This window comes from Microtus oregoni, unplaced genomic scaffold (genome assembly GCF_018167655.1).
Source record: "Microtus oregoni isolate MIOR12 unplaced genomic scaffold, Mior012 000008F_ref0000371, whole genome shotgun sequence".
In the NCBI taxonomy this organism is placed as follows: Eukaryota; Metazoa; Chordata; class Mammalia; order Rodentia; family Cricetidae; genus Microtus; species Microtus oregoni.
Genome location: NW_024543067.1, coordinates 53,794,302 through 53,810,363, shown reverse-complemented (window position 1 = coordinate 53,810,363; position 16,062 = coordinate 53,794,302). Strand labels below are relative to the sequence as shown.

At 35.7% G+C, this 16,062-nt stretch overlaps 1 pseudogene; it reads right to left on the bottom strand.

Moving 5' to 3' along the window:
* Window positions 1-8,335: 8,335 nt before the first annotated feature.
* LOC121451385 lies at window positions 8,336-8,985 on the bottom strand (annotated as a pseudogene).
* Window positions 8,986-16,062: the final 7,077 nt, after the last annotated feature.

Here is a 16,062-nt window from a genome sequence, read left to right as displayed (position 1 = left end):
GGTGCAAAGATATGCTAAATTCTTTTAGGTTGCATTTATTTAGCTCTGTGAAGCTGTGTTACTTTGCCTGTCTAAAACACTTGATGGTCTAATAAACAGCTAAATGGCCAATAGTGAGGCAGGAGAAAGGATAGGAGGAGCTGGCAGGAAGACAATAAATAGGAAGAGAAATATGGAAAGAGAAGAATAATGAGAACATGAGAGAAGTAGCAAAATAGAACAAGGAGAGGATGAAGTTAAGGGCCTGCTACCCAGACAGCCTTAGCAAAGGGGTAAGGTAAGATATACAGAAGAAAGAAAAGCAAAAGGCCCAGTTGCAAAAGGCAGTTGGGATAATTTAAGAAAATCTGGGAAGAAATAAGCCAAACAAAGGATAGGCATTTATAAATAATAATAAACCTCCGTGTCATGATTTGGGAGCTGGGTTATAGGACCCAAAGAGCAAAGAATAAGAGTCCTAAAGAACAAAGAGTAAAAGAGTAAAGAAAAATTATTGCTGTGCAATTGACCTCTATAGTGGAAACAAAACAAATTCTTTGGCTCCTACCATTCCATGGCATGGTCACCTCTTCACCACCATACATACATGAACATGAGTCTACAATATTCCTCTAGATATTATCAAATGTTCATTGCATAGTAATTGCCCTCAGAAAATAAAGTGCTCAAGTATATATTCTCATGAGAACTATATTGAACAAAAGGAAGTTAGAGACATAAAAAAGGTATTTAATAATGATAATAAGAATTATATACACTACATACAAAAATTAATACACAACATTCCTTTTATCTAAACTTAAAATCTAAAGCCATAAACACTCTTACAAAAAGATTGTAAGATAAGACAAACACTGGGACTTAAAGATGTGCATACAGTTTTAAATTAGGTTTATCTTAACTGTGTGCAAATCTCATTAGTCTTTTCAGAGGATAGAGGGTTTCAGAGTATCTGAGTCACATTAGGGAAATAATTCAGTACAGAGAAATGGGAAATTTGGGAGAAAGGGGTTAATGAGGAAAATTATCATTTTTTAGAGTCAAAAAATACTCTCAAAGCATAGGGAGCAGGCAAGCTTGAGGAAAGTTTTTGTATGTTGTTTCTACCTTTAAAAAGTCAAGTTATTGTCTGGAATTTGGAAAAATTACCTTATATTGTATTTCTCTCTTTCTCTCTCTCTCTCTCTCTCTCTCTCTCTCTCTCCCTCTCTCTCCTCTCTCTCTCTCTCCCTCTCTCTCTCTCGCACACACACACATACAGGAGCACTTGTTTATTCTTTGAGAAACAGTCTTGAAATACTATTAATAACATATTTTATATTGCTCATCATAGCTACACAAGTTTTGTCTCTGAGGTCTCCCATAGGATAAATATTAATTTCTTTGCTTTATTTTTGTTTTAGTTTTTCCAAGAAAGGGTTTCTTTGTGTAGCTTTGGAGCCTGTCCTGGAACTAGCTCTTTTAGACCAGGCTGTCCTCGAACTCACAGAGATCCGCCTGCCTCTGCTTCCCAACTGCTGGGACTAAAGGTGTGTGCCACCACCACCCAGCGAATTTTTATTAATCTCAAGACAAGTTTCTTGACTGATAATTTTCTAACTCCAAGTCTAATCCTGTACTGCCCCGACTTCTAGGCCTTTGTATAAAAATATACAAGAATAAACCTCAGGTAGAAAAGTATGGAAAGAGAGATTACTCCTTCCAGTGAGGGAGTGCTTTAAGAGTCTAGACAACCACTGACGTGAATTATCAAGACATTGTTCCATGGCATGTATGGGTCTCATAGAAATTTCCACAAGCAGAACTCTTTACAGAACTTTCAGTTCCTGGATGTGCACATGAAATGTATATCTCTAAAGTCTTGAAAATCGATTTGTCAAAATTTCATCTCTAAGACAGTTAAAATAACAAAGTTAATTTAAGAATGCTACCTTGGAGAGCAAATCCCAAAGCGCACCCGTAACCTGACGGAAGGCGTTTCTATAGTATATCTTGTGGGATTACAAATTTGGGGAATTTTTGATTCAAATCTGGAGTCTTCTTGTAAGTAACAGTGTCCTTGCCTCCACCATGATTTATGAAAGACATTTATGATATGTCATAGTTTCACCTAGAAAATTTGTCTAAATTGACAAAAATGAGCTTTAATTACATAGACAAAGTGCGGATCGTTGGAAAATCTTACATTTTATACTTTCTTTTGTATTCAAGATAAAAGACAGCACAAAACATTTTATACCAAAGAAATAGAGATTTGTTCCCAACCCAGTTATGTAAAAATCACCTACCTTCCAAAAGTACATGAAAACTGAAAAGAAAAATACTCTATGCAAAAAGTCTCCTAAGCTGATTTGAATTCTTCCACTGTGAGTCCCCAGTGTTCTATACATGATCTTAGCCAGAAGTCGAAAAATGGTCACCTAGTTAGGAGTGACTCCTTTGCTATCATAGCAAAAGTATCAATCTTCACTGTCCTGATTATGCCTTTGTGGGTGCTGCATTTCCATCTTGATTGCCACCTCCAAAAACGAAAAAAATAAAAAGCTTCATAACTAACTGGTTATCATGAGGAGGACAATTTAAGTTCCTCCAAGTATTCTTCAGTTGCTTATACTTCACTGTCTGTGGGTGGACCCATGTGAGATTAACCCCTTCCGTGTTGGCGCACCTACCTGTGTTGCACTCCTTCAGGCCTTGTTCAGGAAGTCATACTGTTTCTGTATCATCAGTTAAGTTCCCTGTAATTATTTTTTAAGAGACACAATCTCACAGTAGCTTCCAGGTCATGTGGCTCTTATACACACACATACCTCACCTCCTAATCAAGTTCCCTTGATATTAGGTACCAAAGTTGTGTTTTAGATATAGCCATGGGGGTTAGCACCCCACATCACTTGTTTTCTCTATTTTGACCCTTGCGGTTTTCTGAAATCACATACATACAAGTAGCACCAGTAGGACTAAGCTGGTGAAGGAGAAAATGGGGTGTTTGAGGGAGGAAAAGGGGTGAAAACTATGTAATTCTATTTTACTTCTTAATAAATTAAGTTTAAAAAAGAACAGCCTTTAGAATGGCATCCTTGTAACTATGTGTAGTATTACATTGAGGATTTATGAGGCCAGTTTTCTTTTTTGTCTACTAACTTCTTAATTGTGTATAAACTTGGACTCTAATAGTTCTAGTGCCAAAAGCAGAGCAACTTGCTCCACTTAAGGATTTTCACATAATCTGGCACTTTTCATGCCTGTTTCTTGGCTTTTGTCTAATTTGCTCTTTGAACTTGTAGCACCACTACAGGAATCTAAGAACTTTTCTTCTCCCAACTCTAAAAGGACTATAAATAATCCTATTTTACTTTGCTAGTTTATGTTCCCCAGTTTCTTTTTAAATACATGGAAATTCAGGAAAGAATTTATAGATGTAAATTCCTAATCACAGTTTCGACCTAGTTAACCAGAGAGAAGAAAACTCAAGGGTAACCAAATCCCAACAATTGGACTATAGCATAGTTGTCAGCTGCTGGAACCTTTCCCCTTTCTAGTGACACAAGTATAATATAAATGAATACATATTTACGTAGAATCAGTAAATACATATTGGTGAATTAGTTAAGGAAAAGGCTTTTGGTCTTCACCAAGGATTCTTGGTGATGTATTCTATTTGTTGGCTTTATATATGGGCAGGTTCATGACATTTGAAGTGCCTGTCACTTTTAAAGCTGAGGTGAACATCTCATTATATATGACTATTTGGTAATGAGGCAGCTAGGATAGCTCATATTTTCACTGCCAAAGTATTCATATTATTTACCTTTCTATGAAGCTTGATTCGGCTTTTGTGGGTTTGAATTTTGGTCCATTTTAAACACTGTATTAGAAATATGACCGAAATGTGAACTCATGTTGAACCATTTTTTTAACAAGTCATGTGATATCAACTATGTCCATTATCTGGTAGTTTTAATAGTCTTCAGAATGACACAATTGTAGAACAAAGAAATATGCAGAGACTAAAACTGCAGGTAAACTAATCTTTGCATTTGAGTTTGAAGATGTTACCGAGATTTTCATTGCAATTTACATGGGCATAAAAAATGTTTTTTGGAATGTTGGTCACTCTAGGGAAAATTCCAGATGGTATCCTCTTATGATTTAAGAATATGCCCCAAGTCAGTTTAATAGTTTCATGCATCATGTGTGCTTTTCTATATTAGTTTCTATTTATAATTGTTTTGATGAGTGGTAAAAATCTGATGGCTACAACAAAATGATTATTGCATATTTATCTACATAAGGTACCTGGGACTCCAAAGAAAAGAGCAAATATTCCCTCTAGCTCCAACACACATACAGTTATGACTCTAAGTAATATGGACTTAAGAGTGGTAATGGTTTCTCGTCCCATGAAATTCAATGGTTTTATAGGAAATCTCATTAGGTACTCCATTTCTAAGTTGTGTTCAATTACAATAGCACATCTTGGAGATACACAAAAAGATTAGTTGCTCTGTTCTTTAAGATTCCAGGAAACTTTTGGATTGTAGGATTTCTTCATAAAGTGAATGGTGGTACTCAGTTTATTGGCCACATTTTGAATAATACAGTTAATAATCACATTTATTTGGCCCAAATCACTACCTAGCATTATTTCTCACTTCATCCACTGAGAGAAGACTCTAACCAAATGAGTTTCAAAACAATATGAAGAAAAACTTGATACAACCTAGAATTCTTCAAAATAATGGATTATATAATTCTGACTGCTTAACTGTTACATTTTTAGTATATTGCATTCAAAAATTATTATTTTTGTCCTCTGTAGTTTATCACTTACGTAGGAATATAAATGTAAGCATGTTTAGGATGAGTTTGGGCCTTGCAGTTGTAAGAGTACCATGTGTCCTATCTGTCTAATTTAAAACTGGCAAGCATTAACAGTGCATTTACAATACTTAAAAGGATAACTGCATTTGAATCTGATTCTATGTTTAACTATTCTTATGTGGTGGAAAAATAATCAACTAGTAGATGACACAGTTACCAGGTAAAGAACCAAAGCTCTGGAAGGGATTCAAGATCTTCTTGCCTAGGAACCTGATGTATCTTTTTATTGCATGGCACCGTCATGTGCCATACTAAAGTTGGCTAACCCAAAAATACCGCACATTAAGGTTCCTAAAGACAGCTATATCTGTCTCAAATGTCTCATCATGATTTTAGAGAAATGAAAAGTTATCTGACAAGGGCCAATAGCATATTGGACTATTTTAGTCCTTTTAAAGCCATTTCCATTTCTTTTCTCATCTGCCATATTCAAATTATGACTATTGTGTAAACACGCCACTGTGAATCACTATGTTTACCAAGACTCTAGTCTACACTAAAAACAAGATAAAGAAGCCTACAAGAAAACACCATACATTTTGAAAGAGTTTTCCCTCTTCTTGATGTTTAATATTCCCATCAATGTAATTAGAAAATGCATTTATTTGTGGGTTATGGCACTGATTCCATGTAGGAATATTTTATTCAGGATAATTTGAATCTGTGTTTATCAGACATGGTTCTGCACAGTTAGCTCAGAACTCACTCTTCTAATTTTCTTTAATACACAATCATTATTTTATACATCGACATATTCAGGAGTTCCTCGATTTAATTCCAAACACAAACCTCAACAGAGTTAAAAGAACTGTGTTATTGTTAGAGATGAAGTTAACCAGAGGAGTCAAAATTTAATCTATTTTTCTTCTTCTAATTAACAAAATAAGTGAGAGCTGGTAAAAGAAGACTATCAAATAAAAGTTTTATTCAGAAACAGATTGATTAGTATAAGTGAACATATGAGCACTAGAGAGAAAGAAGCCTGGTGTGCTGATACAGGAAAATCAGGTAATTTTAGTGAATGAGTAAGAAAGCCTAAATTTAGAGTGATAATCCCACAAATGAAAAAGAACACAAATAAGATTCAAATCAAAAACTTAACATCTACCTGAAAAAAAATTATCACTAACTTTAAAGATAGAAGAATTATTCACAGATTAGCATTTTGTGGTTGTGGAACAAAGGGATATTGCCAGCCTAGAAATGAATTATCTTAATATAGCTATCTCTAACCCTTTTTGAAATAAGGTAAACCCTTTAGAATATTTTAATTTAACCTAGCACTGGATTCTACAAACTTAAAAGTGAAGATTGCCTTCATATAATGTCTAAATTTGAATATGTTTTCAAGATTTAGAGTAACCTGGTTTTCCCAACTGTTTGTTTTGAAAATGGCTTCATATTTGACTCTCTCTTATTCTTTGACTATAAATGTTTATGTGTCTATTTAAAATACATAAGCCCAGACAACGTGAGTCCATTGACATGGGTCATAGTCACTCTGGTTCAGAATACATGGTAGTTTTACTCCCTTAGAGTTAAAAGCTTTTGTTTTGCATAATCAAAAAAGCATTCAATAGAACGTTTAATAAAATAATTAAAGCAATAGAGAGTAGTAGAGATCATGGTATAAAAACATCATTTTTCACAGAATTAGGAAAACAATTTAAAATCATATATGGAAGCAGTAAAGACACTTAGAAAGGCAAGCAATAATGAGAAAAAAGAACAGCACTACAGGTATTACCATTCCATGAGTTCAAGTTGTACTGTCAACCTATAGAAATAAAAATTAGTATTGTAATGGCATATAAGTCAGTGTGACCTATATGGACCTATATGTCTTACAAGACACCATAATAAATCTATTGAGCTATAACCACTATATTTTTAATAATGCTTTATAAATTATATGAGAATTTCATATATGAATGTTGATCATACTCATACCCCTCAATTTATGCTTCCTATATCTACTCTTGCATCCCAATGTACCCAACTTGAAGGTTTTTTGTTGTTGTTGTTTGTTTTTTCTTAGGATAAAGCCATCTGGTCCCAATTATGTTTTCTAATTGCTCTTTAAGTGTTGACTCTAGCCAAGAGTGTGGATGAATTAATAGATCTCACACCATTCAGAAAAACTGATTCCCACTCCATAAACAATTAAATGTCAATAGTTCCTCAGGTAGTAGTAGTCTTTTGTCCACACCTCTTTCCCTCCATGCTGGGATTTGTGCGGCTTGAGACTGAAAGGACATATGCATGTTGTCACAGTTGCTGTGGATTTATAAATGCAGTTACCCTATTGTATGAGGACAAACTCTTTGTTTATAAATTATCCACCACCACAGGTCCTTACAAGCTTTCTTTATCTGCTTCTGTGAAAATCCCTGGGGCTGAGGGGAGGGCTTGGATATGAATGTTCCATTTAGAGTCAAGCACTCCAATAAATTTTGTTTTCACGCCTACCCCGCCAGCCTACCCCCCAACTGCTCGTCCCAATGGGAGACAAGGTGGGAGGAAGGGTGGGAGGGAAAACTAGGATTGAATTGTAAACTAAACTAACTAAATAAATAAATAAATGAAAATTTACAAAAAATCTTGTTTTCTGCATGTTAATCAGTAGCTCTTTATATCAGTTGTCATCTACTGCAAGAAGAAGCTTCTCTATTGAGGGTTTAGAGACGAACTGATCTATGGATATAGTAAGAATTCATTAAGGGTCATTTTAATATATGCTCATTTTTGCAGAATTATTGTAGTATGTTATCTCTATTTCTAATGGAAGAACATTTTTATGACAGTGTTCTCTAACCAAGTATGTATGTGATAATAAAAATCACAGATAAAATTCATATATTAAAATCAAAATGTAACGATTTCAATTATACTAATGAAAAATGTATTTGCTGATTTCAGGGTCTGGAAGACTGGGGTAGAGAAGTAAATTTACTAAATGCTCAAATAATCATAAAGTAAACTCTCCTTAAATAAATTATACAATTCCATTACAAATTAAAATGAAAAGCCTCTAATACAAAATGCTGGCAACTTCTTAATGATTTCTTAATATAAATCCTACCTCCAAGATATATATATATATATATATATATATATATATATATATATAACATGTATATATGTTAGGTGTAGGGGTTTTGCAGAGAAATCACTTCTTTATATTAAAAAAATTTCATTTATGATAATAAGTGCTTAACAAGTTCTAACCTGTGTCTATTTTTTCATTTCAACATAAAAGCAACAACAGTAGTGTCATGTATTTAAGAGACTTATGAAAAATTCCTTAGAACAGTGTCTAGCATATAATAATTCAATAGGTATGGTAATTCCTGTTGGTAATATCAGTGTTATATGAAAATGTGGTTTTTTTTGAAAATGTGTTTTATTTACTCAGTAAAGCTCCAATATTTAATTGCATGAATTCTTTTTACTATGTGATCTTTGGATAAATGTCAAAAATAAAAGGTAAAAATAAATGTGATAAAATATTCACAAGTTCATTGACATAGGTGCTACTGCAGGAGAGTTGGAGAAGTGGGAAGATGTCACACATGTAGTGGTTGATGATGTTAGAATCACAAAACCTGAGCCTGACCATACACCCTGTGTGAGCCGTGGCCCCAGCAAACTCCATTAAGTAAGAACCAAACATCAGTGAAAAACATATTTCAGATGACATAATAACCTTGTACACTAGTGGCTGGCAAATGGCAACATAGCTATCATAGGCCATGACTGTCAACACATAGCTTTCTGAGCTCACAAAACAACTTAAGAAAAACAGCTGAGTCATGCATTCTCTGAAACAAAATGCATCAACATTTTGGGGGTAAAGGCAAATGAGTAACAAAAATCAATGAAGGAGAGATTGAAGATAAAATAGTACATGGGAGTGTGGAGGTTTGAGTTCAAGAATATGAGACTCATTAAGCTCAAGTTTCCCATCACAGTGGCTGTGTAATTCACCAAGAACAGAGCAAATAAGGGCATCTTGAGCTCAAGTTGTTCTATCAGGCCCATAAAAATGAACTCTGACACTGAAGAGTCATTTTCCATAATCATTTGCTTCATATTTGGCACCTGTAAGAAGGTTTACAAATGAACTTACACATGATTTAGTGATTTACAAGCATTGGTTGAGAGAACAAATAGACAGACCTCCAAGAATAAAACCTGTTCATGTTGATTCCTAAGTAACCCCTATTTCTTTCCTCTACCCATAATATGGATCCACAAAAGGTGTCAACAGACTTCCAGTGACTCGGAATATAATTTCTTCCCATCCCTTGGTCTTTATTAATAATAACGGTTGAAAAGATTAATACATACAATGCTTCTTTCAAACCCAAGATTTATGAAACTCTGAAATTCAAGGATAATTGTCAAGACAAAAATTCAATGTTCACTATTGGTGATCTAGAAACATTCTTGCTCTGGCAGAGTTCTCAGTAACCTTCTTCTCCACTATTCTAGGAAAGTCAAAGCTGATAATGAAATGTTTGATCACAACCAGTACAGATAATGGGTCAGTTGCTCAAAGAGATCCCTTGTGAAATCCCTTCTGCAGAAGACATTTCTGTAGAAGGTTCTTTCTACACACTCAAAATAAAACAGCATGTGTCTACAAAACACTACCTCACTCACTCAAATAAAAATATGAAGGTCTAGGTATATGAGAAAAATGTTGTAAGTACAGAAAAGTATTCTCTATCATATTCTCTGTGTGTTATGTGCCCCTTGAGGATAAAAATTACTGAGTTGATGTTTACATCAAATGCTGTAAAACTAATGTGGCTCTTTTGAGATTCAAAGTCCTAGTCAGTTTATAATTTTCCACCATTGAGTATCTGGTTCCCTTTGTCATTCTCATTATCCTCTACACAACTCTACAAAGGAATCTTAGAGAACTGGTCACTCGCTAATTGCAGGTTGAACCAATAAACAGTATTCCACGAGTTTAAAACTCTTCAAGATAGATAGATAGATAGATAGATAGACAGATAAAAATTAGAGATAGATTAAACTCTACTGATAAATTAAGGGTGTGGAAACAGGCATTCAAGTAACAAGATTACATCTATATCTCTTCATTTTTTATCAGGGCATATGTAGATTTAAAGACACGTGTTTACATATAATTATATCAGCATATTCTTATAATTATATCTTGTGTATACTTAATAAATAAACAGACTCATTGAAGGGAAATTGAAAAACATAAGTTTTGAATTGATGATAGAGTTCTTGTTTAGAGTACAAAAGACTATGGGAACAATCCATACATTTTATGCAAAAAGATACAGTAAGTTGTTTTTCTCATCATATGTTTTATGGCAAAATAGAAAACAGAGACAATTTAGGGGCAAAACTATTTATTTAGTCTCTGAATTCCATGGGACTTTGGTCTGTCTTTGCAGGGAAAGCAGAACAGTAGAGAAGTTCGATTTGCTACAGCAGTAGGAACATGCAGAAAACACATCTTACATAGAAATGAACATAAGAGACATTTGGTCATAAGCACAAGTCAAGATAACCTTTGAGGCCTTTCCATTGTTCTCTACCTTTTCTAGTGAGGCCACAATCACCCAAAATAGTACAACCAACTTACAGCCCAACACTAATGCACATGAGGCTTTATAGGCCATTTTATGTTCAGATGATAATGAGTTCTATCCTTGCTTCAGTAGACAACTGCTAGGTTGGTGTGTCTAATTCTCTACACTTTCACGCTAGCATCGATGATGTTCTATTTTTAATTTCAGATGGCTATTATTGTCATACACAAAACAAGTGGATTTTACATGTTAAATTTGTATCCTATCATTATTTTGCATTTTTAGTCATTTGACTACAAGGGTTGTTTTTGATATTTGTTATCAGTTTATTTGGATTAATAGGCTTTCATATGAGGAAACAAAGAAACTTGATAGCATTCTTCCTAAACTGCCTAAATAGCGTTTTTCTACAAAGCAGTGTAGCTAGAATTATTGATTTAAAACAGTCATCTCAGTAACACAGCTGACAATACCAATTGCATATGCAGTAACGAAACAAATGGAATACTCATAGACTATTATGAAACAAAGTTACACAAGGTCTTCAGAAAATATCTTGAAATTTTGCAGCTAAGTCACACACACACACACACACACACACATAGCATCTGAGAAAACATTCTAAATGCATATACAAGTAGCTATAAACTACTATATATATATAAAATATATATATATTGTGTGATCAAAAGAAATCACTAAGTCCTTAACAAAATCATAGACACAAATATTTATTGTAATGTCATGAATTGTAGTAATAAAGATCAACAAAAAATATTATGAACAAATTTAACAAATAAAATATCCTGGTTTGTTTGGTTGACAATAATACAACAATGTTGGAATAATGATGAGCATATTCAAGTTAATATATAAAAGTTTATCTTTAGGTCAATAATAGAAGAATATCTCTAATATTTTCATATATCTTCATTTAATGTCTTACAAAGTCAGAAGAAATATGTACAATAGTGATTTCAGAACAAAAGAAAAGCGGTATTTCTTCTATCAAAACCTTTTATTTTAAAATTTTAATATGCCTAGTTCTTGACTTGATATTTTTACCATTCGCCATTTTATAACGACCATCTAGAAAAGCATAAAAGACTAATAAAATATTTTAAATGTCATATAAATAACCAAATATGCCAGAGATTTACTTTTGTAGATACTCTGTTTACTAAATACCGCTGCAAAGTACCTAAAGATGAAGAAAGGATAGCTCTGACAGCCAAAGTAAACCATTTCTTTTCAGATTTCCATGAACTTAATGGCTTAAGCAATTTAACACTGGAGCAACACAACAACAAAAAAAAAAAACAACAACAAAACAGCCAGTTGTTACCAGTACAAGATTTTGGAGCAAACTTCCCAAGTGTGTTTCTTTTTTTTTTTTTATTGCAAAAATGAGAGAAAAAAAAAAAAAACAAGTTTCAACCTCCTCCCAGCCTCCCATTTCCTTCCCCCTCCTCCCACCCTTCTCCCCCTCCGTCCACCGTTCTCCCCCTCCCCCCACTCCTTTCCCCCTCCCTCTCCTGTCCAAAGAGCATTCAGTGTTACCCGCCCTGTGGTAAGTCCTAGGTCCTCCCCATTCCATCCATATCTAGGAAGGTGAACATCCAAACTGGCTAGGCTCCCACTAGCAAGCACATCACATAGGATCAGAACCCCGTGCCCATTGTCCTTGGCATCTCATCAGCCCTCATTGTTCGCCATGTTCAGAGAGTCCAGTTTTATCCCATGTTTTCAGTCACAGTCCAGCTGGCCTTGGTGAGCTCGGAGTAGATCAGCTCCACTGTCTCAGTGGGTGGGTGCACCCCTCGTGGTCCCGACTTCTTTGCTCATGTTCTCCCTCCTTCTGCTCCTCATTGGGACCTTGGGAGCTCAGTCCAGTGCTCCAGTGTGGGTCTCTGTCTCTATCTCCATCCATCACCAGATGAAGGTTCTATATGATATGCAAGATATTCGTCAGTATTGCTCTAGGATAGGGTCATTTCAGGTTCCCTATCCTCAGCTGCCCAAGGAACTAACTGGGAACCTCAGCTTGGGCACCTGGGAGCCCCTCTAGGGTCAAGTCTCTTGAACACCCTAAAGTGGCTCCCTTAACTAAGAATTGTGGTTCAGTGCTCCCCTATCCAACCTACCTTTATCCCAATCCTCCTGTTTCCCCAAGTCCCCCCCTCCTTCCCTTCTACCTTTCCTCTCCCCATCTCCCCTTATCCCCATCCCACCCCACCCCCAAGATCCCAATTTTCTCCCCGGCAATTTGGTCTACTTCCCTTAGCCAAGAAGATAACTATATGTTTTTCCTTGGGTTCACCTTCTTACTTAGCTTCTTTAGGTTCACCTATTGTAGACTCCGTGACACTTACTTATGGCTAGAAACAATTATGAGTGAGTACATCCCATGTTCATCTTTTGGGGTCTGGATTACCTCACTCAGTATAGTGTTTTCTTTCTTTTTCTTTTAGTTTTTTTTTTTAGTTTTTTGAGACAGGGTTTCTCTGTAGCTTTGGCACTAGCTATTATAGACCAGGCTGGCCTCGAACTCACAGAGATCCACCTGCCTCTGCCTCCCGAGTGCTGGGATTAAAGGCGTGTGCCACCACTGCCCGGCCAGTATAGTGTTTTCTATTTCCATCCATTTGCATGCAAAATTTGAGAAGTCGTTGTTTTTTACCTCAGCGTAGTACTCTAATGTGTATATATTCCACACTTTCTTCATCCATTCTTCCATTGAAGGGCATCTAGGTTGTTTCCAGGTTCTGGCTATTACAAATAATACTGCTATGAACATAGTTGAACAAATGCTCTTGTCATATGGTAGGGCATCTCTTGGGTATATTCCCAAGAGTGGTATTGCTGGGTCCAGGGGTAGGTTGATCCCGAATTTTCTGAGAAACCGAAAAACTGATTTCCAAAGTGGTTGCACAAGATTGCATTCCCACCAGCAATGGATGAGGGTACCCCTTCCTCCACAGCCTCTCCAGCAAAGGCTATCATTGGAGTTTTTGATTTTAGCCATTCTGACAGGTGTAAGATGATATCTCAAAGTTGTTTTGATTTGCATTTCTCTAATCGCTAAAGAGGTTGAGCATGACCTTAAGTGTTTTTTGGCCATTAGAACTTCTTCTGTTGAGAATTCTCTATTCAGTTCAGTGCCCCATTTTTTAATTGAGTTAATTAGCATTTTAAAGTCTACTTTCCTGATTTCTCTATAAATTTTGGAAATCAGACCTTTGTCTGGTGCGGCATTGGTGAATATCTTCTCCCAGTCAGTGGGTGGCCTTTTTGTCTTAGTGACAGTGTCTTTTGCTTTACAGAAGCTTCTCAGTTTTAGTAGGTCCCATTTATTCAATGCTGCCCTTAATGTCTGTGCTTCTGGGGTTATACATAGGAAGCGATCTCCTGTGCCCATCTGTTGTGGGTACTTCCCACTTTCTCTTCTATCAGGTTCAATGAGTTCAGACTGATATTGAGGTATTTAATCCATTTGGACTTGAGTTTTGTGCACGGTGAGAGATATGGGTCTATTTTCATTCTTCTACGGGTTGACATCCAGTTATGGCAGCACCATTTGTTGAAGATGCTTTCTTTCTTCCATTGTATACTTTTAGTTCCTTTATCGAAAATGAGGTGATCATAGGTTTGTGGGTTAAAATTCGGGTCTTCTATATGATTCCATTGGTCGACTTCTCTGTTTTTATGCCAGTACCACACTGTTTTCATCACTGTAGCTCTGTAATAGAGTTTGAAGTCAGGGATGGTAATGCCTCCAGAAGATCCTTTATTGTATAGGATTGTTTTGACTATCCTGGGTTTTTTTGTTTTTCCATACAAAGTTGATTATTGTCCTCTCAAGATCTGTGAAGAATTTTGATGGGACCTTGATGGGGATTGCATTGAATCTATAAATTGCCTTTGGTAGAATTGCCATTTTTACTATGTTGATCCTCCCAATCCAAGAGAAAGGGAGGTCCTTCCATTTTCTGCTATCCTCCACAATTTCTTTCTTCAATGCCTTAAGGTTCTTGTCAAATAGATCTTTCACTTCCTTGGTTAGAGTTACGCCAAGATATTTTATGTTGTTTGTGGCTATCGTGAATGGTGAAGCTTCTTTGATTTCCCTCTCTGCTTCCCTATCCTTTGTTTATACGAGGGCGACTGATTTTTTGGAGTTGATCTTGTATCCTGCCACATTACTAAAGCTGTTTATCAGCTGTAAAAGTTCTTTGGTGGAGTTTTGGGGGTTGCTTATGTACACTATCATATCATCTGTAAATAACGAAAGTTTCACTTCTTCCTTTCTAATTTGGATCCCCTTGATCTCCTTATGTTGTCTTATTGCTATTGCTAGAACTTCAAGCACTATATTGAAGAGGTATGGCGAGAGTGGACAGCCTTGTCGTGTTCCTGAGTTTAGGGGGATGGCTTTGAGTTTCTCTCCGTTTAATTTGATGTTAGCTGTAGGCTTGCTGTATATAGCTTTTATTATATTTAGGTATGGCCCTTTTATCCCTAATCTCTCCAAGACTTTTAGCATAAAGGGATGTTGAATTTTGTCAAATGCTTTTCAGCATCTAATGAAATGATCATATGGTTTTTTTCTTTCAGTTTATTTATATGATGGATTACATTGATAGATTTTCGTATGTTGAACCAGCCCTGCATCTCTGGGATGAAGCCTACTTTATTATAATGGATAATTTTTCTAATGTGTTCTTGGATTCGGTTTGCCAGTATTTTGTTGAGGATTTTTGCGTCGATGTTCATGAGTGAGATTGGCCTATAATTCTCTTTCTTGGTTGAGTCTTTGTGCGGTTTTGGTATCAGAGTGACTGTAGCTTCATAAAAGGAATTTGACAATGCCTCTTTTGTTTCAATATTGTGAAATACATTAAGGAGTATTGGTATTAGATCTCCTTGGAAGTTCTGGTAGAATTCCGCATTGAAACCATCTGGTACTGGGCTTTTTTTGGTAGGGAGGTTTTTGATAACCGCTTCTAATTCTTCGCGACTAACAAGTCTATTTAGATTGCTCACCTGGTCCTGGTTTAACTTTGGTTTATGATATTTATCTAAAAAAGTGTCCATTTCCTTTACATTTTCCAGTTTTGTGGCATACAGGCTTTTGTAGTAAGATCTAATGATTCTCTGAATTTCCTCTGTGTCTGTGGTTATGTCCCCCTTTTCATTTCTGATCTTATTAATTTGCAAATTCTCTCTCTGCTGTTTGATTAGTTTGGATAGGGGTTTGTCAATCTTGTTGATTTTCTCCAGGAACCAGCTTTTTGTTTCATTGATTCTTTGTATTGTTTTCTGTGTTTCTATTTTATTGATTTCAGCCCTCAGAGTGATTATTTCCAGTCTTCTACTCCTCCTAGGTGAGTCTGCTTCTTTTTTTTCTAGAGCTTTCAGGTGGGCTGTTAAGTCTCCAATGTGAGCTTTCTCTGTTTCCTTTAAGTGGTCACTTAGTGCTATGAACTTTCCTCTTAGGACTGCTTTCATAGTGTCCCATAAATTTGAGTATGTTGTTTCTTTATTTTCATTGAATTCCAGGAAGACTTTAATTTCTTTCTTGATTTCTTCCTTAATCAAGGTA